We start from the raw sequence: 24,404 nt of genomic DNA on the forward strand, positions 1-24,404 counted from the left end.
CGGGGGAGGGGGGTTTCCAGAACCTCCTCTTCCCACTTCCCATTTCTCGAGTCATTTGAACTATCACATATGTAAAGAAAAATGTCACGGGCGGGGAAAACACAAGCTCTCGGGGCCTGGAGGAGGGAAAGCCCGGTCCCCGGAGTTGAGCCCCCCTCTTGGCACTTGGTCCTGGGATGGAGGGGCTGGTGGTCAGAGGTACGTCCCCGTGTCATTATGGGGACCGTGCCCGGTGGCCCCGAGGAAGCACCAGGGCTCCGGAAAGTGGTCTGGAGGCCACGTGGCCTGTGCTGCCTCCTCACTGCTTGAGAGCTGCTCGTCAGTACACGGCCACCTGCTCAGGGGTCCCCCCACCACAGGGAGCTTGGGGCCACTGGTGTGGACCCTCTAGGGGAGATGCCTGCACCCCTCTTCCCACAAGTAGAGGGGCCGGCAGGATACAGGGACTCAGAACCCCAGACAGAGGGGCCCCCGGTCCCAGCCCCTGCCCTCTCTGGCCCCGTCCCCTCCCTGCCAGCCTGCTGGCTCCCACCCACACCAGTGAGGGCTTGTACCCCGAGCACTTGTGCTGGTGCACACGGCCGGCCCGTGGGTCCCCAGCACAGGACCGCAGGCCGCCTGCCCGGGGCCCCTCCAGGCTCCGAACAGCACGTGCAGGCGGGAAAGCCGCTGGGGTCACCGGCAGCGAAAGCGCCAGCTCCGGCTTTGTCATGTTTCCCTGGTCGTGAGTTTGAAGCAACGAAAGCCAAGCACGCAGACCTGGGCCATGTGGGTTTTTAATGGGCCCAGAAGGAGGCCCTCCCGAGTGGGACTGCGGGCCTTGCAGGAGCGGGTGCCAGGGGCAGAGGAGAGTCAGGTGCTGGCCCCAGGGACGTCCCAGGCTGGGATGCGGGCGAGACAGAGAGAGAAGCCACCGGAAAACAAAACAGACAACAGGGACTGTCAAGGACTCTGAGGGGATACAGGCATGTTTGAGGGAAACGGTACTCGCTGCACCCCCGCGTGGCCGGCAGTAAGAGGTACACCTCCTGTCGCCTCCTGTCACCTCGGTGTCACGGTGTCCCCTGGTGTCCAACACCCAGGACTTGACAGGCCTCACAGCCGACGCAGCACTCGGAATTAAAATCCAGGACCGTCTGACTCCAAAACGCACCGGTGAGATGCTGTTTAGACTCTTTTTCAATTCACACGTGGACACGAGTCATGCAAACCTTTGTCAGCTCTGTTCACCACGACCCACGGGCAGGGTTTCGGTGTCACCGCTGACCGTGGTCACGGGGGCTCCCGGAGGGCACCTGTCGCCCAGGACGACATGCCTCGGGGCCCCCAGTGGGACACAGCAGAAGCAGGAAGCCCTCCGTCTGGTACCTGCTGTCGGGCCGAGAGGCTGACGCTCAGACAGGCTGCTGGGCTGGGCGAGGCCGCTGGTGGGTGGCAGAGGCGTCCCCTCCCTCTGCGGCCACTGTGCACCCCGCCAACGCCCCTCGCGGGTGAGGGACCCCCTCACCTGCGACGCCTCCTGTGAAGCTCGGAAGTTCCCACAGGGAAGACCTGCCTTCGAGTCGCTCACGGCAGTGACAGTGACGGGACGGCGTGCCGTGTGCGGACAGACGGGGACACGGGCTGGGCTGGAAAGCCTCCCAGATGAGACGGTGACGGAGCTGACACTCCAGGCTGTGTGGAATTTGCCCAGAGAGACAGCCAGGCGGAGAGCTGGGCCCGGGGATGGGCAAGGTGCGGGGGCTGCGAGCAGCTCGGCAGAAACCAGCGTCCCGCAGCCGGGGACCGAGGCAAGACCTTATCCTGTTTGCGGGGGGCTTGAAGCAAGGCACCCGCGCAGTCACATCTGCATTCTGGAAAGAACATTCCGGAAGCAGGGGCGAGTCCGGGCGGGAGAAGACCAGTGTGATGGAGGTGGGGTAGGATGTGCCCGTAGCCGGTGACACACGCGCGGGACCCAGACAAGGCAGAGACCACTGGGTGGAGAGGAGCAGGCGGTGGACGAGAGGACTCAGGGAGCAGAGACACAGTGGCCAGTGGCAAGGGCATCGGGACACTGCAGGGTCACGTGGGTCAGGGACACTCGTGCTGCAGTGACACCCAAGAAAGGAGGGCACGTTTGGTGGGGAGGAGCAGGTCTGCCTGGGGCACGGCGCGGGCGACGCGCGGACGGGGCACTCACGGGGGGCAAGCCGGTGGGCCCGCGGCTCAGGAGAGACGCTGCGGCTGGACATCGGGACGCAAGGACTTGGGGGTCATTAACGCACTCCGGTCCCAGGGTCCTGGGAGCCGCTGAAGTCACCCAGGGAGAAGGCGGCCAGAGGAGCAGTGGGGGCGGTGCCCACGGGAGCCGGACGCCGTCTGTGAGCTTGCGGAGCCCACGCAAGACCGAGAGGGCGCAGAAACCAGGGGCGACTCACGGCTCTCCAGGGCACCTGAGGGCTTCCCAAGGGCAGCCGGGCACCGAGCTCCAGGGGGGACCCTGCTTCACGCGCGCTCTTTCCCGAGGTCTCCTTCCCCTGCTGCCCCGCACCCCCGGCCTCCCTCGGCGGCGCGGCCCCCAGGGGGTGCAAACCTCCAGCAGAGCGACAGCTCACAGGGTTGGTGTCTCTGCGGAGAAGGTGCTAAGAAGAAACCAGCCGAAAAACTTCACCTTAAAGACAATCCGGGGACGGATCACCATGTGCTTTTGGCGGATTACCGACCGAATGGCATTTGTACAACAAAACCCCTTTCGCTCCTGCCTCCTTAAACGGTAACAAAATGGTTCTCGGTGCTGACGGCCGTAAAGGACATAAAACAAAAAGGCAGTTGGGGAGGAACCCTCGCAAAAAGGATAGTCATCCACAGATGTACGGCGAAGATGAAATGATTTTTAAGGCCCTATTTGATTAAGAGATTTCCAATGGAAGGGCACACTCTTATATAAAGATTTATAGTATGTTTACATTATTTTGGGTGCTAGTAATTGTAATAAGGAACACAAAAGAGGTTTTCAACACTTCGGATCCCAGAGTTGCAAGAAATGCAAGAAGCCAAGCGTTTCAGTGGTTTTGTTGCTGACCTCTCCGTCAGAGGGTCTCAGACCAAAGTAGAGGAAGGAAGCCAGGCCAGAACAGGGCACAGGGCACGGGTGGGTGGTGCAGGGTGTGGGCAGGCAGGCGGGCCGGGCACAGGGTGCGGGGGGGGGGGGGCGGGGGGGCCGACGGAGGGTGCAGGGCCCCGGGCAGGAGCAGTTCAAGAGGAGCAGCCTGCTGAACGTTCAGGGTTCGGACGGAGCACAGGAAACGGGGTCAACATTTGACGCCCCCACAGGAGAAACGTCACCCGGGAGCTGAACGGGACACACGGATGTTCACAACGGCACAAGTGGGGACCATCGTGGGATGCTGGGTGGACCAGCTGCCAGCCTCTGTGCCCATTTCATAGACGGGGCAGCTGAGGCCCCGAGAGGTGTCCCGCCTGAGCTCAGCGCTCCTCTCCCTGTGCCGCCCACTCCTCACAAGCACAACCACTAACTCACAGGGCTGCAGCCTCGCGCCTGGCCTGAAACCGGCCGGACCGACAAGGGGGATGAAATGCGGGTCAGCGGTGGTCATCAGGGCCGTGGGGTGTCGGAGAGGCGCCACCGGCTGGTTCGCTCCAGCTGAGCCCGCGGCTCAGCGTGACCTGGGGCTGGGCCTTCCTCCCGTCTGGCCTCTGGACTTGCTGTGGGAGAGGTGGTGAGCTGGGGACCCCCTTGAGGTCCGGGGAGCTGAGGGATGGGGCTCTCTGCTCCCAGCACCCCCACCTCCGTCAGAGCACCTCTTCTTGTCTGTGCCTGCTGGGCTGGGTGCCGCGAAAGGGTTCCTTCGAGAAAAGTGTTTTGTCACTTAAAAAAAAAAGCCAATATAGAACGTAGTGACCCCTCGGCTTTTCCTGTTCTGCTGCTATTTGTCCTGCCTGAAGGATTTACTAATTCAGTTCACTGAACACTTACTGAACACACACTACATAATGACAGTCTCTATAAACACAGAGAGAAGCACGATGTGTCCCTCTCCTCAGTGGGCTTAAAATCTGGCAGGGGAACTGTACGTGGGAATGCCAGCTGGTGCAGCCGCTCCGGGAAACTGTGGAGGTTCCTCAAAAGCTAAAAATAGAAGTACCCTACGACCCAGCAACGGCACTGCTAGGCACTTATCCACGGGATACAGGGGTGCTGTTTCGAAGGGACTCATGCACCCCCATGTTTTTAGCAGCACTGTCGACAACAGCCAAAGTATGGAAAGAGCCCAATGTCCATCGATGGATGAATGGATAAGGAAGATGTGGTCTGTATACGATGGAGTATTACTCGGCAATCAAAAAGAAGGAAATCTTGCCATTTGCAACCACGTGGATGGAACTGGAGGGTATTATGCTAAGTGACATTAGTCAGAGAAAGACAACAGTCATATGACTTCACTCATATGAGGACTTTACGAGACAAAACAGATGAACATAAGGGAAGGGAAAAAATAATATAAAAACAGGGAGAGGGGCAAAACAGAAGAGACTCTTAAATACGGAGAACAAACAGAGGGTTACTGGAGGCAGTGTGGGAGGGGGGATGGGCTAAATGGGGGAGGGGCATTAAGTAGGACACTGGTTGGGATGAGCACTGGGTGTTATACGTAGGAGAAAAATCACTGGCATCTACTCCTGAAATCATTATTGTACTACATGCTAGCTAACTTGGATGTAAATTAAAAACCAAATCTAGCCAGGGAGACAGTATGAGAAGGGATGATTATGCAGATCATGACGTAGGGAAGGACTTTAAAGAGGAGGTGACATTTGAGCTGGGCTTTGCAGACTACATAGGAGTTGGAGCTCCATGCCCAGCGACGGTGCACTGAACGACCCACCAAAGCCGACTGAACACTGGCTCTGTGGGGGCAGGGAGGTGAGGAGGCAGGAGCCACGACTGGGCCCAGATACAAGATGGGGACAAAACTGGGGAGTCTAAGCATTTGGGGCCGTTTCTCGCAGGGCAGCATTTACCCTTCTGTCCTGTCTCAGGACAGCGGAGAGGCTAAGTAAGAGTCACTGTGATATCCACACGCGGTGTGAAGCTGGGCTCACCCCGGGAGTTCAGAGTCGGTTTAATGTTTTTAAAATCATTCAGAATATTTTCCCAAATGGACGTAATAAAAGGAGCAGTTGTGCGATCAAGTCAGTCAATGCAGGAGAACCTGTGATAAAATGCAGTATCCATTCTGGATGTTCTGAAAAGTAAGTTAATAATAGAAGGGAAGCTCCTTGCTCTGATGTAGAGCGTCGACACAAATAGCCCCGGCGGACGCGGGATGATGCCAGGACCTGCACTTCCGCCCCACGTATACACTCAAAACAAGTGGGACGGGCGTCCAGACAAAACCGTGGTGCGCCCAGCAGCCGAAAGGTGGAGTCACGGCAAACGTCCATCAGCTGAGGCGCGAGCAGGAGAAACGTGGTCTCTCCAAACGGTGGGGCATCATTCAGCCATCTGAAGGAAGGGGGCACGACATACCCACACGGCGACCCTGGGAAACACGGAGCCTTCCGGGCGGAGAGCAAGAAAGCAGGTGGGGTGGGCCACGTAGCATGTGACTGCCGGGCGTTGGGGGAGAGAGCATAGTGGCGGCCGCCTGTTGGGGAGGAGTCTCCACGACGGGTGGTGAGGTGTCTGGAATTGAGTCCTGGTGACGGGCGCAGGGCACTATGGGAGCACGGAGCGCGCTAAGGTATAAGTTTTGTTAGGTGCATTTTACCGCACAAAAGTTAGCGTGACCAGATGTGGGCGAGAAGGGGTAACGGCTGGGATTGTGTGTCGCTGGCCAGACTGTAACACGGCGTAGCCACTCTGGAAAGCAAGCTGGGCGCTTTCCTTCGACGGAAAAGTGCACAGGACTCGCGTTCCCACTCCGCCGTGTGCACTCAAGAGGAACGACGGCGTGTTTCCGCGAAGTTTCGTAAAGAACATTCACAGCAGCTTTTTTCATGACGGCCCCAAACCAGACACGGCGCAGGGGTCCTACTGAATAAACAAACTGGAGTCCACAGACCCATGGAGTACCGATCAGGGATAAAAAAGGATGGTCGGCTCATCTAGTTAACAACGTGGATGGATGTCAAAAACATTAAGTGAACAAAGCCTTCCAGGAAAGGGAAATGCCGTATCATCCAGTGCACAGTTTTCACTGTAAAAAACAACAACAGAAAAATTGTCTCAGACGAGCAGAAGTACGGAGTGATGGTAACACTGGGGTGACAGCAGTGGGGTCTGGGTTACTACGCATTGGTCGAAATTGAGCACGGGTGCACATGTCAGGAGGAATCTCATGTGCACTTGACCATCTGTAAATTCTACGTCGAAAGGAAAAACTCTAAGCAAACACTGAATTCTAGTTCACAACATGCAAGCTGCACCATAGGGAAGGAGTGCACTGGGGTCTCCAGTCTACTGGAAATAAAATGGGTTCGTCGTAGCCAGAGGGACAAGATGGACAGCTGCGTGACAAAGTTAACAACAGCACGCACACGCTTGCTCCCATTTCCCTTAAAATGCTCTCGATTCTGTGTACACTTGGGATTTTTCATAATAAAATGTTAGGCGGGAAAATCCTCTGACCCAGCAACTCCACCCAAAGCATTTACGAAGGAAACATGAAAACGTGTATCCACAAAAAGGCCTTCTGCAAGGCCATTCGTAACAGCGCTATTCGTTTCAGCCCGACGTGGCAAACATCCCAGGTGTCCACCAACAGAGAAATGCACGGAGCGTGCTGTATCTGTACGACATAAGCCAGTCAGCAATAAGAGCAATCGACGGCTGGTACACGCAGAGGAACTTCACAGACATTCGCCGAGAGAGAGAAGCGGGACGTACGGGAGTTCAGAGGGCGCCTGGGTGGCTCAGTCGGTCGAGTGTCCGACTCCTCATTTCAGCCCGGGTTATGACCTCACGGTTCGTGAGTTCAAGCCCTGCATCGGGCTCCGCGCTGATAGCACAGAGCCTGCTTGGGATTCTCTCTCTCTCCCTCTCTCTGCCCCACCCCCGCTCGCACTGTCTCTCTCTCTCAAGATGAATAAATAAACTTGAAAACAAACAAACAAAAAAAGAGTCTGACAATACCAAGTGTTGGTGGGGATGTGGTCTTTGGGGCGTAAACTGGTACAGTCACCGTGGGAAAGGTCTGGTGCTCTCCACCATCAACACCACGACCCGGCCGTCCCGCTCCTAGGATGCGGCAAACACCCACGAGAGACCCGTGCTCTGCCCACCAGAACACACGTGCAAGAATGTTCGCAGCAACGCATCCGTAGAGCCCGAGACCCGAGTCTGAGGCTCAGAAGTCCAGCCACAAGACAGAAGAGAAACAAGCAGAACGGTGTTTGTCTTGGGGGAGGGGGCCGTACCTGACCGGACACAGAAGCCATCTGGTTCGCCAGAAATACCTATCTGGAGCCGAGTGTGCTGACCGGAGCATATACCTGTGTGAAAATTCACCGGGCTGCACAGTTAAGCTCACACGCTTTACACACTTTACATGTGATACACCTCGATTTAAAACAGTTTTCAGGGGTGCCTGGGTGGCTCGGTCAGGTGAGCATCCGGTTCTCAATTTCAGTTCAGGTCATGATCCCAGGGGTGTGGGATCGAGCCCCGTGTTGGGCTCCAGACCGAGTGTGGAGCCTGCCTGGGACTGTCTCTCTCTCCTTCTCTCTCTGCTGCTCCCTCACTCGTGCACAATCTCTCCCTCTCTTTCTCTCTCTCTCTCCAAATTAAAAAAAAAAAAAAAGATCTGATAGAATGTCTCTAAAAATATAATGCGGAAGAATATATCATAAAAAATAAAATAGGTTTTAAAAGCTCCTACTAGATACTATCAATAACGTATTCATGACAAATACTTTTTTTTAATTAAAACCAATTTTTTTTATGTTTGTTTATTTCTGAGACAGAGAGAGACAGAGCACGAATGGGGGAGGGGTAGAGAGAGAAGGAGACGCAGAATCCAAAGCAGGCTCCAGGCTCCGAGCTGTCAGCCCACAGCCCAACACGGGCCTCGAACTCACAAACCGCGAGATCATGACCTGAGCCGAAGTTGGTCACTCAACCAACTGAGCCACCCAGGCGCCCCATGACAAATGCTTCTTAAACAGGACATCAAGGCACTACCAATAAGGAAAAGACTGATACATTTGACTACATAATAATTAAGCACGACTCTTCATCAAAGGATCTGTTAAGGGAATGACGGGCCTGAGTGGTGGTGTTTGCAACACTGGTAACGCAGAGCATCATATCCGTGTTACACAGAGAACCGATTACACGCGTATATGCACACCTTACACACATACGTATAATAAAATGCTTACACATATAGATGTAAGTGTATACACGTAAATATAGAAGTGTATATAATATATACACATAAAATAGAAGTATATTTTATTATACGCGCCTTAGGTATACGTATATGTATAAAATACGTGTACGTTTTCCGTACGTACGTATATACGTATACATGTGCAGAATATGGAATGAAAAGGACAGCACGCACAGCAAAAAACGAGCAAGAGCCTAACCGTCAGGGAAACGCTGGGTGAGGCCACTCACGCCCCCCAGAGTGGCTAAAACGTAAAAGGCCCACAGCGCCAAGTGTTGGTAGGTGCAGAGAGCGGCGGCTGACTGGTTTGCGGACGTGTCAGACCCCGAACCCGAGAATCCCACCCCGAGGCCCACACCCGGCGGGACGCCCGTACGCGCCAAGCGGGAGACAGGCTCCGGGCTCACAGCGGCAGCGTTCCTAACTGCTGGAAACTAGAAACAATTCCATGTCAAGCACCGTAGAATAGGTCAGAAACAGGGGGTCTGTCTATGCAACCGGAATCTACACAGCGGTCTACGCGAACCGCCACAGCCACGCACAGCGACCCAGATGAGTCTCACAAATGCATAACTGAGCCAAAGACACAAAACACAAGGGTGCACGCTGTGTGATTCCATTTACAAACGGTTCAAAACAGGCGACGCTAAGCCGTAGAACTCAGGCTGGCAATCCTGTGCGGTGAAAGGAAAAAAGCCGGGAAGAAATTTCCCTAAAAGTCGGCATGATGGAGACGACTGTAGTCAGAGAAGGCTCTGGGGGAAGGGAAGCGGAGGGGGGAGAAGGCCCGGAACGTTCCATCTCCTGCGCTGATTGCTGGTTGCTTGGATATCCGCTTCATAGTAATTTACAGAACTGGGAATATATGTTTTCTACGCTTTTCTGAGGCAGTGTTACGTTTCACAGTAACTTTTAGTATTTTTTTATTTGAAAACATTTTTTTAATGTTTATTTTTGAGACAGACAGAGCATGAGCAGGGGAGGGGCAGAGACAGAGAGGGAGACACAGACTCCGAAGCAGGTTCCAGGCTCCCAGCCGGCAGCACAGAGCCCGACGCGGGGCTCGAACTCACTGGCCGTGAGATCACGACCTGAGCCGAAGTCGGACGCTCAACCGACTGGGCCACCCAGGCGCCCCTCACAATATATTTTTTAGAAGAGGCTTAAAAACGACCGGGTCGGGGTGCGGGACAGAAGATATGTCAGTCCTCCCGGGCGGCGCGGGGGAAGCAGGAGAGTCCCGGCCGGGAGAAGGGCATCAGAGGCCGAGGGTCCGGGCCGGTGGGGGCGGGACGGCCGGCTGCTGGCCCCGCAGCAGAGAGGGGGGTGACACCAGAAGAAGAATTCCAGGCCAGCACGCGAGGCCCTGGGCTGTGCCCACACGCGGGCACCCAGCCCAGAGGGCAAAGGTGTGCACCGCCGCGCGCGCCGCCTCCGCGGGAGGAAGGGACGCCCCTTCTATTCTGCACAAAGCTCCACCTCCTGGAGGGGACAACATTTCCCAAATCACTTTTTCCTCTAACTTTCCAGTTTAAAAATATAAACATACTTACTGTAGGGACCCAGGACTTTATCCCGGAGACGTGCGCGCCGGCAACGTCAGACCGGAGCAACGCTTCCTTCGGCCCCGGTCGGAGGGCCCCCAGGGGGCGCCACTACCGGGTCTCTGGCTTCTCCGCCCCGCCCCCAACCGTTCTGCCCCGCACCCCCACCCGGTGCCGGGCAGCCCGGAGAGCGCGCTCTGCCTGGTGAGGGTCCCTCACGCGTCACCGGGGGACTGGATCCACGCCCCCACCGCAGTCGGCACGGAGTCCGCGCCAAGGCTGGCAAAGGCTTGAAGACATTTAGGGCCGTTGGCAACAGGACCAGGTGATGTCGTGGATGGGGCAGGTCCCAGCGGCTGCCAAGCGTGAAAAGGCCAGACCGTTCAGGGTTTCTGCCAGGTGGGCCCGGGGACGGTGGCCCCAAGAGGGACAGCAGAGGGGCACGCCGCTGTGCCAGAGGCCTGGGGCGGTGCCTTCCCCTCCTCCCCTGCTCCTCGGCCCCTCACCACGGACTTCCCGGACTGGCTGAACCCCTCGGAAGGCTTCATCTCTCCGTCTCCCGTCATTAGATGAGCAAGGAGTGTAAACAAACACCCTTCAAAGTGGCTGGAAGGTGAGCACACACCTGGGGGCAGGAGCCGGTGGTGTTCACCATTGTCTAGAGTGCGTCAGTCAGCACCCGCCAGGCTCCCTGCTGCCTTCCTTCCCGGATCGGGAAGGTTTGGGGGCCCCAGGGGCCTCGAGGGGCTTCCGAACAAGGCGGTCTGGCTGCTGATCCCATATTCCAGAGTCCCTGTGTCACAGGGAGCTAACTCTGCCTGGGCCCCAGCTCTCCTAGAACCCATGTCCTGCCTGGGCCTCAGGTAGTGCCGGGTCCCACCTTCCTCCCTGTGCTAAAGCCACCGTGAGGACTTGGGCGGTTTCTTGTGGGCTCTCCTGGGCCAAAGATGACGCCCTGGCTTTGTCTTTGCTTTTGGCCTTCATCCCGACTGAATAAAAGCAAAACGTAGAACAACAGACACTCGAATCCAGACGCACAGCCAACATCGCCCATGGCACATGACGTCCACTTCCGTCCCTGCCAGTGCCTCCCGCCCCTGCTCTCGGGGCGTGGATATTGGTGTGATGTGAGTACATGAAGTTGTGATGATGGCAGAGAGGCACGTGAGGATATGTATGGAGACAAGTGTCCCCAGTCCACACTGTGCCACCGTTCCCAGGGCCGGCCCCTCCTCCCGGCAATGCCGTCTCCGGTCTCCACGGCAGGTGCCCCGTGGGCGCATCCGGCTGCAGGTTCTGGACCCTTTCCACCTGCTACATCCACTCGGACATCACTGTGCCACACTCAGTCGTGTTTCGGGGAAACCCGGTTCAAGACTGATAACTCTGGTTCAAAAGCTGGGCCTCCCTAACTTGACGCCCTGAAACGTTTTGCATGACATTGAGGAAAATGAGGCATAAGTGGCTCAAAATGGAATTCGGTCACTTATAATTACTGTGTAATAAAAAGATCATTTGAAATGATTAAGTAAAAAAAAAAAAAATTGCCCACTTTGAGAGTTAGAGATCATCCATTAAGGATGAATCTTCGTGAAGCATATGGGTTATGATGGCCTGGGGTCTCGCGGCAACCTCACCAAAGGTGAGTCAAATTAAAAGTTCACCTTTAGCTTCAAACTTTAGCAAACCCTTGAATTCATGAGTGTTTTCATTAGCTCACGTCTCTCGTTTTGAGCCTTCGAGCACCATTACAACTAATTGCCTGCTGACTTTGAACCTCTTGAAAGCTTTCTTTAAAAAACCTTTCGATCCCTGGAGAGAACAGTATTTTAATTTTACTGAATGATTTTTCAGTTCCCATTTTCCAGTCTTTTCTCTGTTACATCGACTACTTTCTAGCAAACGTGTAGACACAGCTGTTCCACCTCTGATGAATCAGCGACGTGCTATTCGGGCACTGTGATAGTCTCAACACGTGCAGGTTTTCCTCGTGACTTAAAAAAGCCAAGTGGGAAAAAAATTCTGTCTCTTTGAGCAATCTTTGGAAACACGTTCAGTCTGGACAGTGTTCGCGCATCATGACGGAGCGTGGCCCGCGGCTGCACCTTCCAGAATGGAGGCACAGAGCCCCCCATCCCTCCCCGCCGTCAGCCTGCGGGCCTGAGCAGGCAGGTGGTGGGGTTCCGAAGGACGTCTCCCCCACCCCCCCGAGCTGGGGGACAGGAGGGGCCAATGGACAGATGGCATAAAAAGGCTGGAGGTGGAGGAAGGGACAGGGCGTGCTGACAGGAGGGGCTGCCCGGGACTGAGGGAGGCCCCGAGCAGGGACGGAAATGGACTTCAGATCGTGGGAGGCAGGAGGCCGGACCCCAAAAGAGTGTTCTAGGGGCAGTTCAAGAAGCAAGATCAGAGGTCTCGGGCCTCCCTACTCTGTCTGTGGTATGCGTTCTGCATTTTTGTGTGCCACGGAATGCTGCTGCAAACTGGCGGAACCAGAATGTAGGTGGGTTCCCTCCAGGGGGTGGTGGAACAACAGCTCACTGGGGCAGAAGCCTCAGTGATTCTCCAGTGAGGGTGCCATCCTGACACTGGAACCTCCCTCCTAATTGTTTCTCCCTCCCCAGGCCCCCCCAAATTCCTACCCACATTTCTTTGCCCCATAGGAACCAAAGACCTTATTCTCTCACTTTTTTCTTACAATAACCCTGCAGTTCCTATCAGGAAAAGCATGATCACAAAGAAGCCAGAAGGTCTCATAAACCATAAAAAAAAAAAAACCCTGATACACTGGGCCCCATTGCAATTAAAATGTGCAAAGGACACTGTTAAGAGAACAAGGCGACAAGTCACAGATGGAGAGGGGGAAAAAATTGCAATACGTCACGTATCTGACAACAGACTTGTACCCAGAATATATAAAGAGCTCTTACCGTTCAATAACAACAAGTCGACCAGCCCACCCCTCGACACCCACCAGAACACCTGCAACACAAGAGACAAAGCAGACTGAGCACAGGTATGGCGAGGACGTGGGACAGCTGCATTCACAGGGCCGACGGGAAGGAGAGAACAAAGTAGGGCAGGGTGAACCTGCAGCCTCAAAATTCCACGGTTGTATTTTGCTCAAGAGAAACAAAAATATATCCACCCCAGGAAGTGTGCTCCAATGCTCATGGCAGCTTCATTCATAACTGCCGCAAGCCGGACACAACCTAACGACCCCATCAGGGGGCTGGATACACAGAACGGCGCATCTGTGCCAAGGAATGCGTTACTAATACGCGCAACCCCGGGGGACGTTTTTAAAACATTATGCTAAGTGTAAGAAGCCAGATGCCAAAAAATGACCTGCCATATGATTCTATTCACAGAACATTCTTAAATAGGCAAAGCCGATCTCGTAACCGGAAAGCACGCACATGGGTGGTTTCCCGGGGCCCGGAACCAACTGCAAAGGGCACGGGGAACTTTCTGAGGCGATGGAAACATTCTATATCCTGATCGTGTTGGCTGGCAGTTACACGGTGTTGACACTGTAAAAACCCACTGAACTGGAAAAAAAAAAAACCCACAGCAAATTATACATTTTAAATGGGTGCATTTTATTGTATGTAAATTTCATCTCTGTAAATGTGCTTTTTAAAAAAACAGCCAGCTTCATTTCTCGGGCAACAGAAAGATTAGTTCACCGTGCAAGGGCTGGCAGGGGGGACGGTAGCTGGGGGGGGGGGGGGGGGTCTGTGTTTTAAAAACACAGGATTACCAGGGGGCATCTGAGTGGCTCAGTCGGTTGAGCGACCAACTTTGGCTCAGGTCGTGATCTAATGGTTTGTGAGTTTGAGCCCCGTGTCGGGCTCTGTGCTGACAGCTCGGAGCCTGAAGCTGCTTTAGAGTCTGTGTCTCCCTCTCTCCCTGACCCTCCCCCGCTTGCACTCTGTCGGGCTCCCCAAAATAAATAAAAACATTAAAGAAAATTTAAAATAAATAAATAAATAATAAATGACCGATAACTGATTTGTACTCCCTGGAGAGAAGATGTCGTATTAGTCCTGGAAATAGTTCTACCCTGCCTCCCCACTCCCCAAAGAGGGGACATGACTCTTTCAAGGAGCATTAAAGAGGGGGAAAGGAGAAAATTCGTATCTTGTTACCCTTCTGCGGGAGTCAGGGCAGCTGAGGGCGGCTCCGGGTGAGGTCCCAGGTCGAGGGCAGGGAGAGGCGCTGGGCCAGAGATGCCTTCACAATGTCCACTGGCAGTGCTCACCGCCCCCGGGAGGGAAGCCGGGGCAGGGGCTGGGCCTGGGGCTCGTCCGGGCAGGGCTGGTTATGGTTACGAGGAGAGACCCGGGCTGTCTGGACCACAAGCCCTACCGAGGTCTAGACGGGAGCTGCACGGCAGCCCCCACCCCTCCCTCTCCGCCACCCCTACAGCCAGCCAAGGCCACAAACTTCAGACACAGTTCAGACTCACCCCTTTCCCTGACCTCTTGCGCCCCCGTTCCCCAGCGCCCTGCACTCTGCCCCCTGGTGCCCGTGGCTTTTTTTTGTTTGTTTGTTTTTTGAGAGAAAGGACGCAAATGAGGGAGAGGCAGAGAGAGAGAAGCAGGACTCCAATATGGGACTCAGACTCAGGAACCATGAGATCGTGATCTGAGCCCAAGTCAGATGCTTAACCAACAGAGCCCCCAGGCGCCCCCAAGTGGTCTTTTAAAAAGTAAACCAGACATCTCTCTACAGACCCTTCAAAGGTGTGGGGTTACTTTTAGGAAGAATTTCAAAGTCCTTAAGATGCCCTTTGAGGCTTCCTGCCAGCCTCACAGGAGGTCTGAGGCCTGCGCCTTCTCACGCAGGGTGCGCTGGCCACCCCATGCCTTCTCCTGCCCCAGGGCCTTAGTACATGCTGCTCTGTCTCCTTAGATGTTCTCTCCACTCTTCACCCAGGCCCCCCTTCAGGTTTCAGTTTAGAAGCCACATCCTGCCCCCTTGTGCTCGCACGGCACCCTGTAATCTTTTCCTCTTTTTGTCTAACTTGTATTGTTTAATCATACACTTGTCCGTGTGACGATTTGTTTCATGTCTGCTGCCCCAACCGTACTTCACAAAGGCAGCAACGGTGTCTGATTTGTGCATCACTGGGTTCTCGAGGCCTAGAATCATTCCTGACGCTTGAGAGGCCTAAGGAGATATCCTTTCAATGGATGGATGAATGAACAGAGGAGTGTTTTAAAATACAGGCTTAATTATTTGTTAGGTATGGCGAGGCCATCAGATCCGGAGTCAACTGCCATTGAAAACAGTTTGTTATACTCATAGAAGCACCAGGGACGGTCAGGAGGCAGAGGGGATGGGGGGAAATTGGGGAAGGAACAGGTGAGGCAGGGTGAGAAGGCTGAAGATGGGCTAGTTTGAGTAATCTCAGCCACTTCTGGGGGGACCTGGGGGGCTCAGGCGGTTCAGACTACAGCTCAGGTCATGATCTCACGGTTCGTGGGTTCGGGCCCCGCGTCAGGCTCTGTACTGACAGCTTGGAGCCTGGAGCCTGCTTCGGATTCTGTGTCTCCCTCTCTCTCTGCCCCTCCCCTGCTCACTCTCTGTCTCTGTCTCTCTCAAAAGTAAATGAACATTTAAAAAAACTTTTTTAAAAAGGTCAGTCCTCTCTGGGCATAATAGGGGCTGTCCTTAGTTGTGTGGTACCTGGTCCTACAGGACAGGTGGACGGTGGCCTGCAGGGTGAGGGCACCACAGAGGAGGGAGATGGGAATGTGGATTCTGAATGTGGTTTGCACTGGAAAGGAGCTCTCCAGGTGCCTTGTTTACTGTCCCCAGGAACAGGCCAACCCTGCGAAGGGCAGTCCCCTGGGAGCCTCAAGACAGCAAGGCATCAGAATTCAGCAAACAGAAGCCGTGATCAACACAAGGGTCAGGCAAGTGCCTGTGGGGACACACACACACACACACACACACACACACACACACACACACACACTCTACACCCAACCAGGGCATAGTAAGATCGCAGCCAGCAGCCCCTGGGTCAGGGTTATTGAAAGACGTGCTCAACGTATAGCTCACTAACTTCCTTCTAGAAGCAGAATGGACCCTTCCTCCTTCTCGTCTCCTTTCTACCAGGACTATCAGTGACGGGAACTGGAAGCTGGTATGACTCCCAGAGGGCATGGGCTTCTAGTTTAGAAAAAGACACTTGCTCAGCTGGAGCCAGGGCAGGGGCGCGACCCCAGTCCCCGGGGGAGGGCAGTGGACCTGCCCCAGGCTCAGCGTGCCTCTGAGTACCAGCACGCATTCCTCCCAGGTGTGGGGCATCGGTCAGATTCTAGGCTGCAGACCACAGGATCCACCCCAGAAAGGTATTTATTAAGGGTTAAAGACAGATCACAGAGTCATTGGAGGGACTAAAGAAACAGACACAGGAATGCGCCTCCAGGAAGGACTCCCAAAACCACAACACAGAGCCGAGCGGCCACGGGACATGCGTGTGTGCGTGGGGAAGGAGCTCCTGAGGCAGGAAGCCAGCCGTCCAGCCGTCTCCAAGGAGCCACCCTGACCTCGGGGAGTCACCGGCAGCCACCAGCTCCGCAGTGCCTCTGCCGCAGTCCCTGCCACATTCTTCTCTCTGCACAATTCGCCGTCACACGCAGTCCATGTGGTTGGTAGAGAGTAACCCGCACCTTGTACTTTAGGGGAAAGGGAGTCTGGAAATGCCCATTTTAGCTCCAGCCTCTCCTCGTGGGCTGGCGCCTTTGCTGGGCCTGCCGTCCATCCCTGAAGGACGAGACATGGCTGCTTTTTTAAAACCACGTGAATTGCTGGGGCGCCTGAGTGGCTCAGTCGGTTGAGCCTCGGACTTCGGCTCAGGTCATGATCTCGCGGTCTGTGAGTTCGAGCCCCACGTCGGGCTCTGTGCTGACGGCTCGGAGCCTGGAGCCTGGTTCACATTCTGTGTCTCCCTCTCTCTCTGACCCTCCCCCGTTCATGCTCTGTCTCTCTCTGTCTCAAAAATAAATAAACATTAAAAAGAAATTAAAAAAAACCCCAAAACGCATGAATCGTTGGACAAAATTCTGTCCTTAACTCTCAGTGGCCGTGGCTCTACCCCCTATGACCCAACCTTCCAGATGCTCAAGGTCTATCTTTCTGGACATTTAAGTTCACTGACCTCTACCCCCTGTGGGCAGATACCCATGGCTTCTTAGAACATAGAACCAACCATGGGCACAAACTCCATGCAGAGACTGGAAGTCTGCAGCTGCTTGTCTGGCCCATAATCCCATTTCCCAGCTGTTAATGAGCCAGTGCGACCTGCTGGGCCATCCCTAGAGGCCCAGGAAAAAGGACCAGAGAAAGCTGGTCCTGGCTTTCTCTGTCCCTTGAGATGCGTTAGAAAGAGGTCTTTGTCACCTAGAAGACACACAGATAAGGAACACCTTGTTTACATCCAGATCCCCACTTTCAAGGCGCCTGGAGGCTCAGTCAGTTGGGCATTTGACTCTTGATTCCTGTTTAGGTCATGACCCCAGGGGCAGGGGATTGGGCCCCACGTTGCTCCGCACTGACCTTGGAGCCTGCTTGGGATCGTCTCTCTCTCTCTCTCTCTCTGTCTGCTCCTCTCCTCTGCTCACGCGTGCTCTCTCTCTCTCAACTAAAAAAATAAATAAAAATAAAAATAAATAAAAAGATCCCTGCGTTCAAATCCTGACTCTCCTGTGACATACATGTGCAAACTGGGGCAAGTCGTTTAACCTCTCGAGTTACCACTTTTCTCATCTATAAAACACCGTGTGAACCGGCAAAGCAGCAGGCCGCATCTCGGGAGCGAGCGCCCGCGAACGTGAGAGCGTGCTGAGGCCGTGTCTGGGTTCCGTGGGCCAGAGGGCCATGGGGACGCAGGTTGCTGCACTGAGAGGGCGTCACCGACGTCACCCGTTTGGTGCCATCGCTCTAGGTAAGTGGGTGTTGTAACTGTCATCGTAATGACAGGAGTCTTCTGGGGTGGCCTTGAGACCGCGGAGCTCTGGGGGCGCCCCGGGGGCTCAGTCGGTTGAGCGTCCCGACTCTTGATTTCGGCTCAGGTCGTGATCTCACAGTTTGTGAGTTCGAGCCCCATGTCCGGCTCTGTACTGACAGCGTGGAGCCCTGCTTGGGATTCTCTCTCTACCCCCCCTTCCCCTCCCCCATGCTCTCTTGCTCTCTCTCAAAAATGAATAAACTTAAAAAAAAAAAAAAGACTACAGAACTCTGTCGGTCGTTAAAGAAGAACGAGAAAGTCACCATGAAAGACACCACGGCCTGAAGAAAAGACGGATTTATCTTCTTGGACTAGGAGTTGATTTTCCAAAGGGCAAACCCCCAGGCAGGGCCTTTGGGCGGGTAGGGGTTGGGGGGGGGAGACCAGGAACAGAGCTGCACAGACAGCTCCTTCCCTGCCTTGTGAGCTCCTAGTCCCTACTCATGTGCGGAGGCTCCAGACCACGCTGTCTTCCAGCATGGTGACATAGACTCCCAGAGCCACCCTGTCCCCTCCCATGGCTGCAAACACCTCCAGGGGAGGCTCTGGCCCAAGTCTCCCAAGCTCAGGGCCTCCAGCTGCTACCGTATACTTACTCTTGGTCTGTCTGCTCACAAGCAACAGAAAACACCGCTGGCAAATGTACGCAGAAAAACTTTATTTACAAAGGTATTAAGTAGGGGTGCCTGGGTGGCTCAGTCAGTTGAGCGTCTGACTTTGGCTCAGGCCATGATCTCACGGTTCATGAGTTTGAGCCTCGAATAGGGCTCTGTGCTGACAGCTCAGAGCCTGGAGCCTGTTTCAGATTCTGTGCCTCCCTCTCTCTCTGTCCCTCCCCCGCTCATTCTCTGTCCCCCCCCCCCGCCCTCTTAAAAATAAATAAACATTAAAAAATAAAAAGATATTAAGTAGGGGCGCCTGGGTGGCTCAGTCGGTTAAGCATCCACCTTTGGCTCACGTCATGATCTCGCGGTTCGTGGGTTTGAGTCCCGCGTCAGGTCTCTGCTGTCCAGGCAGAACCTGCCTTGGGATTCTGTGTCTCCCCCCCCTCTCTCAAAAATAAACAAACATTAATAATAATAAAAACAAAAAAATAAACTTCTTAGAAAAAAAAAAGGCGGTAAGTAGCTCTCAGAGACTCCAGAAGGACAAGCAGACCACACAGCAGAGAGCGGTGTCCAAGATCACAGCACAGAACCACCACCAGGGGACCCAGGCACGGTCTCAGGGCCACTGGATAGCGGGTGGGTGGACGCTGCAGCCAGGAGAGCCACCCCCACGGCCTCGGGCGTAGGCTCCCTCACTGGATGGGCTCTGCTGGGCTGCTGGTCAGGGTCCCCGCCGAAGTGTGGGGGTGGCACGCCTGAGTGTCAGGGCCTTGGTCCGGTGTCCGTGCTCTGGACTCCAGGAAGCCTGAGCAAGCAAGTCTGGACCTCTGGCTGTACGGTGTGAGGTAGGCTCTCCTCACGGGTGGTCCTCTGGGGCCGAGGTGGCTGAGAAGCCGGCGAGTGCTCTCCCGTCTCTTTCCCTCAGCTCTGAGGCCCAAGGAGATGGTGGAACCACAAGATGCAAGGGCCCTGGGTCCCTAAACCTCTGTGTCAGCACGTCATCAGGCTGAACAGGAAGACGTGTACCGGACTATCACGGGGACCAAAGAGAATGTTTTAAATAAAAGCTTGTATTGTGTTAGGCCGCTGGTCTGCTGGAGTTTCTCTCTCAGGGAAGCTAGTATTGTCCTAACTTTTGCAGTGGCCAAAAAGAATTTAAAATGCCCACTTTGTCGCCTCAGCAGGTACCTCAAATTTGGCAGGACATCTTTGTCCCACACCTCCAAACCTGTTCTCTTTTATGTTTTTCATTTTTATTTTTTTACTGTTTATTTATTTTATTTTTGACACAGGGAGAGAGCACGTGAGCGGGGAGGGGCAGAGAGACAGGGAGGCAGAGACTCCCGAGCGGGCTCTGCACTGTCAGCAGAGAGCACAACGTGGGGCTCGGCCACAGACTGTGAGATCAGGACCTGAGCCAAAACCAAGAGTTGGACACCTAACTGGCTGAGCCGCCCAGGCACCGCTCTTTCTTACTTTCAGTCTCCCTAGCCTGCAGTCGGAATCCCGGCTGTCACCTTGTGTTCCTCCCTCTGCACTGCTCCTGACACCCAACCAGAGGCCACATCCTGCAGATTCCTTCCTGTCGACCCTCTCCTCAACTTTCCCACTTCTACTACTCTGGCTTATACATTGATCCTCACCTCCTTCCTTCCCTGACTCCTGGATCAGTCCCCTAACTGGTCCCTGCCTTCACTATGCCTCAGTTCCAGTTCATCCAACTAACCATCCATCCATCCGCCCTTCAATCCATCCATCCATTCAACCGACTGACCATCCATCCAACAGTCCATCCACCCATCCATCCTTCCACTCACTCATCCATCCACCCATCCTTCCTTCCTTCCATCCATCCACCTACCCACCTATCCATCCATCCATCCATCCATCCACCCACCCACCCACCCACCCGTCCATCCTTCTACCCACTCATCTATCCATCCATCCACCCAACTATCCTTCCATTCACCCACTTATCCATCCATCCATCCACCCATCCATCCATCCTTTCATCTACTCACTTATCCATCCTTCGTTCCACTCATCTATCCATCCTTCCATCCACCCACCCACCTATCCATCCTTCCACCTACTCATCCATCCATCCATCCACCCACTTATCCATCCATCCATCCACCCATCCTTTCATCTACTCACTTATCCATCCTTCCTTCCACTCATCTATCCATCCATCCTTCCATCCACCCACCTATCCATCCTTCCACTCACTCATCCATCCACCCATCCTTCCTTCCTTCCATCCATCCACCTACCCACCTATCCATCCATCCATCCACCCACCCACCCACCCACCCGTCCATCCTTCTACCCACTCATCTATCCATCCATCCACCCAACTATCCTTCCATCCACCCACTTATCCATCCATCCATCCACCCATCCTTTCATCTACTCACTTATCCATCCTTCCTTCCACTCATCTATCCATCCATCCTTCCATCCACCCACTTATCCATCCATCCATCCATCCATCCATCCATCCATCCATCCATCCCTGTCATCTACCCACCTATCCATCCTTCCTTCCATCCACCCACCCACCTATCCATCCTTCCACCCACTCATCCATCCATCCATCCACCCACTTATGCATCCATCCGTCCATCCATCCATCCATCCATCCAATTTGTATTTATTACACCATTACCATGTGCTAAACAGTGTAAAAACTATAACAAATGAGTTTCTACACAGGTGATTGGGAGGACCAACATTAGTGAAATAGTCCCACTAAGAAATACATAATTACAGGTGCTATGAAAGAAAAATGACAGGTTTTTATGAGAGCATCATAATGGGACCCTAAACTGGTCAAGGGGGCAGGGAATCCTCTGCCGAGGAGGTGACCTTTGAACTGAGGTCTAAAGGGTGGAGGCAGTAAACCAGGAAAGGGGTGGAGGGTGGGACCGCGATCTTCCAGGCAGAGGGAGCAGTGAAGCAGGGAGGAGAGGGGCACGTGTGGGAACCTAAAAGTCCAGTGTTGCACAGGACAAATCTTTTTCATCGTGTATTCCCAGGACTAGCACAGCATCTGGCACATAACAGGTGTTCGGATGGCCTGTGAATGAGCCAATGAATAAACGACTAAGGGAAAGGGTGGGCGAGGGGACAGGCGGACAAGGCATGAAGCTGTAAGGCATGGCAGGGTCTACACGCCAGAAATAGGGCTGCAGCCTCCCTGACGCCCTCCCTGACTCCAGGCTTGCCGCGTCCAGCCCCGCTCCAGCCCCGGGGCCACAGTGCTTACGCCCAGCACAGCGCACGGCACACTGTGTATGACCGACCGCTTATTGTCCCAGCCCTCGCCACGATGAGGTCCACAGGAACTTGTCTTGTTTGCCAAGGTGGCCCGCGGAGGAAGCACAGCATATAAATAATTCATGAGCTGGCAGGCACAGAAGGCAAACGGCAAGCATCAAAGTCAGCGGGGCAGGAGAGGGCGGAGTTGGGAGGAGTGAGACGGCTGCCAGCGTCGGTGGGCGCGGAAGGGCTGAGAGCCAAGTGGAGCGCACACACGCCCGCGGCGCTGGTGAGTCACGACGGCAGCCGAGCCCGGAGCCCGCAGAGGTGAGCAAGGACACAGGGGCAGAGGACCCAAGCAGGAGGAGCCACAGGGCGGCTCCACGTCACGGCCACAGCATGCCGCCTACTCAGGCTTCCGGCTCACACCTGTCCGGTCACGCCACGGCCCCCCCCCCCCCCCGGCACTTCACCGACACCGACTGTCCCCTGCATCGTGGCTCTGCAAGTCTGTGTGTGTCTCTCTGTGCCGAGTGCCCCCGGGGCACAGGCACCCCTGCGGTGGGGGACTCCCCGTTCTAGAGCCTCTGCGCACTTCCCAGTGCTGTGGGGAGCCCAGCGCTCCCTCAGTGGGGTGCAGCACGTGGGTGTTGGAGGGACGAACGGCCAGCAAGAAAGGGGGAGGGCACAGGACCCGGCGGGCAGGCCAGCTGGCGGGGGGGGGGGGGGGCCTAAACAAACGCAACCTTTGCCAGGAACTCTAGCAACACCACGGATGACCGTGAGGCCGCTTCCTTGCCTCAAACCAGGCTTCCTGTGGTGTCTGTTCCGGTCCCCTGGTCCTGCCTTATGCAGAATGACCAGCTGCACCGTCTCCGTCTGCCCTTCGGCCCCTGGTCCCTGCAACAGCGAGCCTGCATCTGTGTGTTCGCTCCGTAAACATTTACTGAGCGCCTCGGGTGTGCAAGATGCAAAGACACCACACGGGAGATTCTGCAGGAGAATCCGGTGGGAAAGACGGTACGTGGTAAACACGTACAGTCACCGTGATAAGACGGCACCCAGGGGATCCTGGGAGCCCACACCCAAACCAAAACCGTGGAACAGTTGACCCTCAACGCCCTTCTGACTCCACTTCCTCGTGTGTAAGAGTGACCAATGAACCACCACTGGAGGAACTGGGGTCAGAGATGCTACGAACTCTGCGTCCCCCAGGCAGCCAGCCGTGTGGTCCTTCAGGGCGGCTGGGAACAAACAGGATCCCTGCAGCATTTGGACTCCAGGGGTCCCGCCTGGGGGCTTTGCCTTGGGGCCAGCAATTACTCCCTGGGGACACGGCCTCACTCAGTCCCTGGCCTCTCTGCATTCCCAGCTGCCCGAGGTCCTCAATCCTAGGGCCTCACCACTCTGTGCTGAGTGACCGCCTGTGCCCGTTTGCTGGGAGCGGCTCAGTCGTGGGTAACCTGGGACAGCTGGTCACCTACGGCCTGAGCCCTCTGCTGTACTGGCTGGGTCCACACCCACACGCTTTCCTGGGCAGCTGGGCTGGCACGGGAGGAGCTCTGTGACTGGCAGCCTGCCGGCCCCAGCTGCCAGGATCCAGGCCATCAGACCTGCCACCTGCTGACTCAGCCGCCCCTGGCCCGCCGAGGCTGTGCTCACGAAGGCAGAGGGACAGTTCTGAGCTCGCAGGCGAGGCGCACGACCCGCTGCTCCCGGGCATCGTTCCACCCTCAGCAGCTAGCAGGGCGCTTCGTGAGGAAGGGGCTCCGTGATGAGGGAGCTGGCAGAGGTCCTAGGGTATAGTGTGAGCATGACACAGGCCATGTACCTCCTGTCTCTGGTCTCCTCTGCAGCCATTTGCACACAGGACCCCCAGGTCCCAACCGAGAACACCGTGTTGCCTGGAACCCGGTCCTCTCTCAATTTCCCACCCCATGGGGACTCTGGACGCTGCCCAGGCCCCTCGGCCAGGATCTGACAGCAGGCCGCCCCTGCCACCCCTTGGCTTCGTTCCTGCCGGGTTCCCCTGGCCCAGTGCTGTGTCCCCACCTCCCTGGCAGACCTCCATGTTCCGACCGCCCTGTCGCCAGGGTCTGAAGTCCTGCAGCGGGGGATCCTGCGTTACCCCACGCCTCCTCCGGGAAATCTGACGCTGACCTTCCCAACCCTCTGAGCCAGCAGCCCTGTGGGTTTTGCCCCCACCCGCACCCTGTAGCTTTGGGGTCAGTCCCAGGCAGCCAGCTGATGAGGCAGGAGAAACACCGATCTTTGCTTTTCTCCTTCCCGACCAGCACACTTGCCACCAGCGTGTCCTGGGGACCCAGAGAGCGTGACGAGGGGGTCAGAGGAGCGGGGGCCATTTGCAGGCTCGCAGCCTCACAGCTGGAAGGAACCGTCTGGGTCACTGAGCCCAGCTTCCGTGGCCAGAAAAGGAATCTTGCCGCGCTCTGCACAGACAGGAGCCCCTAGCCTTTGCTGAAATCTGGGATTTCACTCCCTTTCTGGCGTCTGGTTCCTGGCCGGGTCATGCCTGCTGGTGGGAAGGTCATCTCTTGGAAGGGAGCCCCTG

At 55.5% G+C, this 24,404-nt stretch overlaps 1 protein-coding gene across 14 annotated transcripts in view; it reads right to left on the bottom strand.

The window, feature by feature from the left end:
* The window catches only part of BCL2A1 (BCL2 related protein A1), a 60,200-nt gene that overhangs the window by 21,210 nt on the left and 14,586 nt on the right, over positions 1-24,404 (bottom strand). For 2 of the 14 annotated variants that reach the window (XR_008298894.1, XR_008298898.1), the window contains exon 6: positions 13,310-13,491. The exons of 11 other annotated variants lie outside the window; for them this stretch is intronic. The gene's annotated coding sequence lies outside the window, so the exon portion shown is untranslated. Of the gene's footprint in view, positions 1-13,309; positions 13,492-18,128; positions 19,602-24,404 lie in introns of those variants that run through there. One more of the 14 variants, XR_008298900.1, reaches the window with a different exon arrangement.

The sequence above is a fragment of the Acinonyx jubatus genome, chromosome B3, assembly GCF_027475565.1.
Source record: "Acinonyx jubatus isolate Ajub_Pintada_27869175 chromosome B3, VMU_Ajub_asm_v1.0, whole genome shotgun sequence".
NCBI classification, from domain to species: domain Eukaryota; kingdom Metazoa; phylum Chordata; class Mammalia; order Carnivora; family Felidae; genus Acinonyx; species Acinonyx jubatus.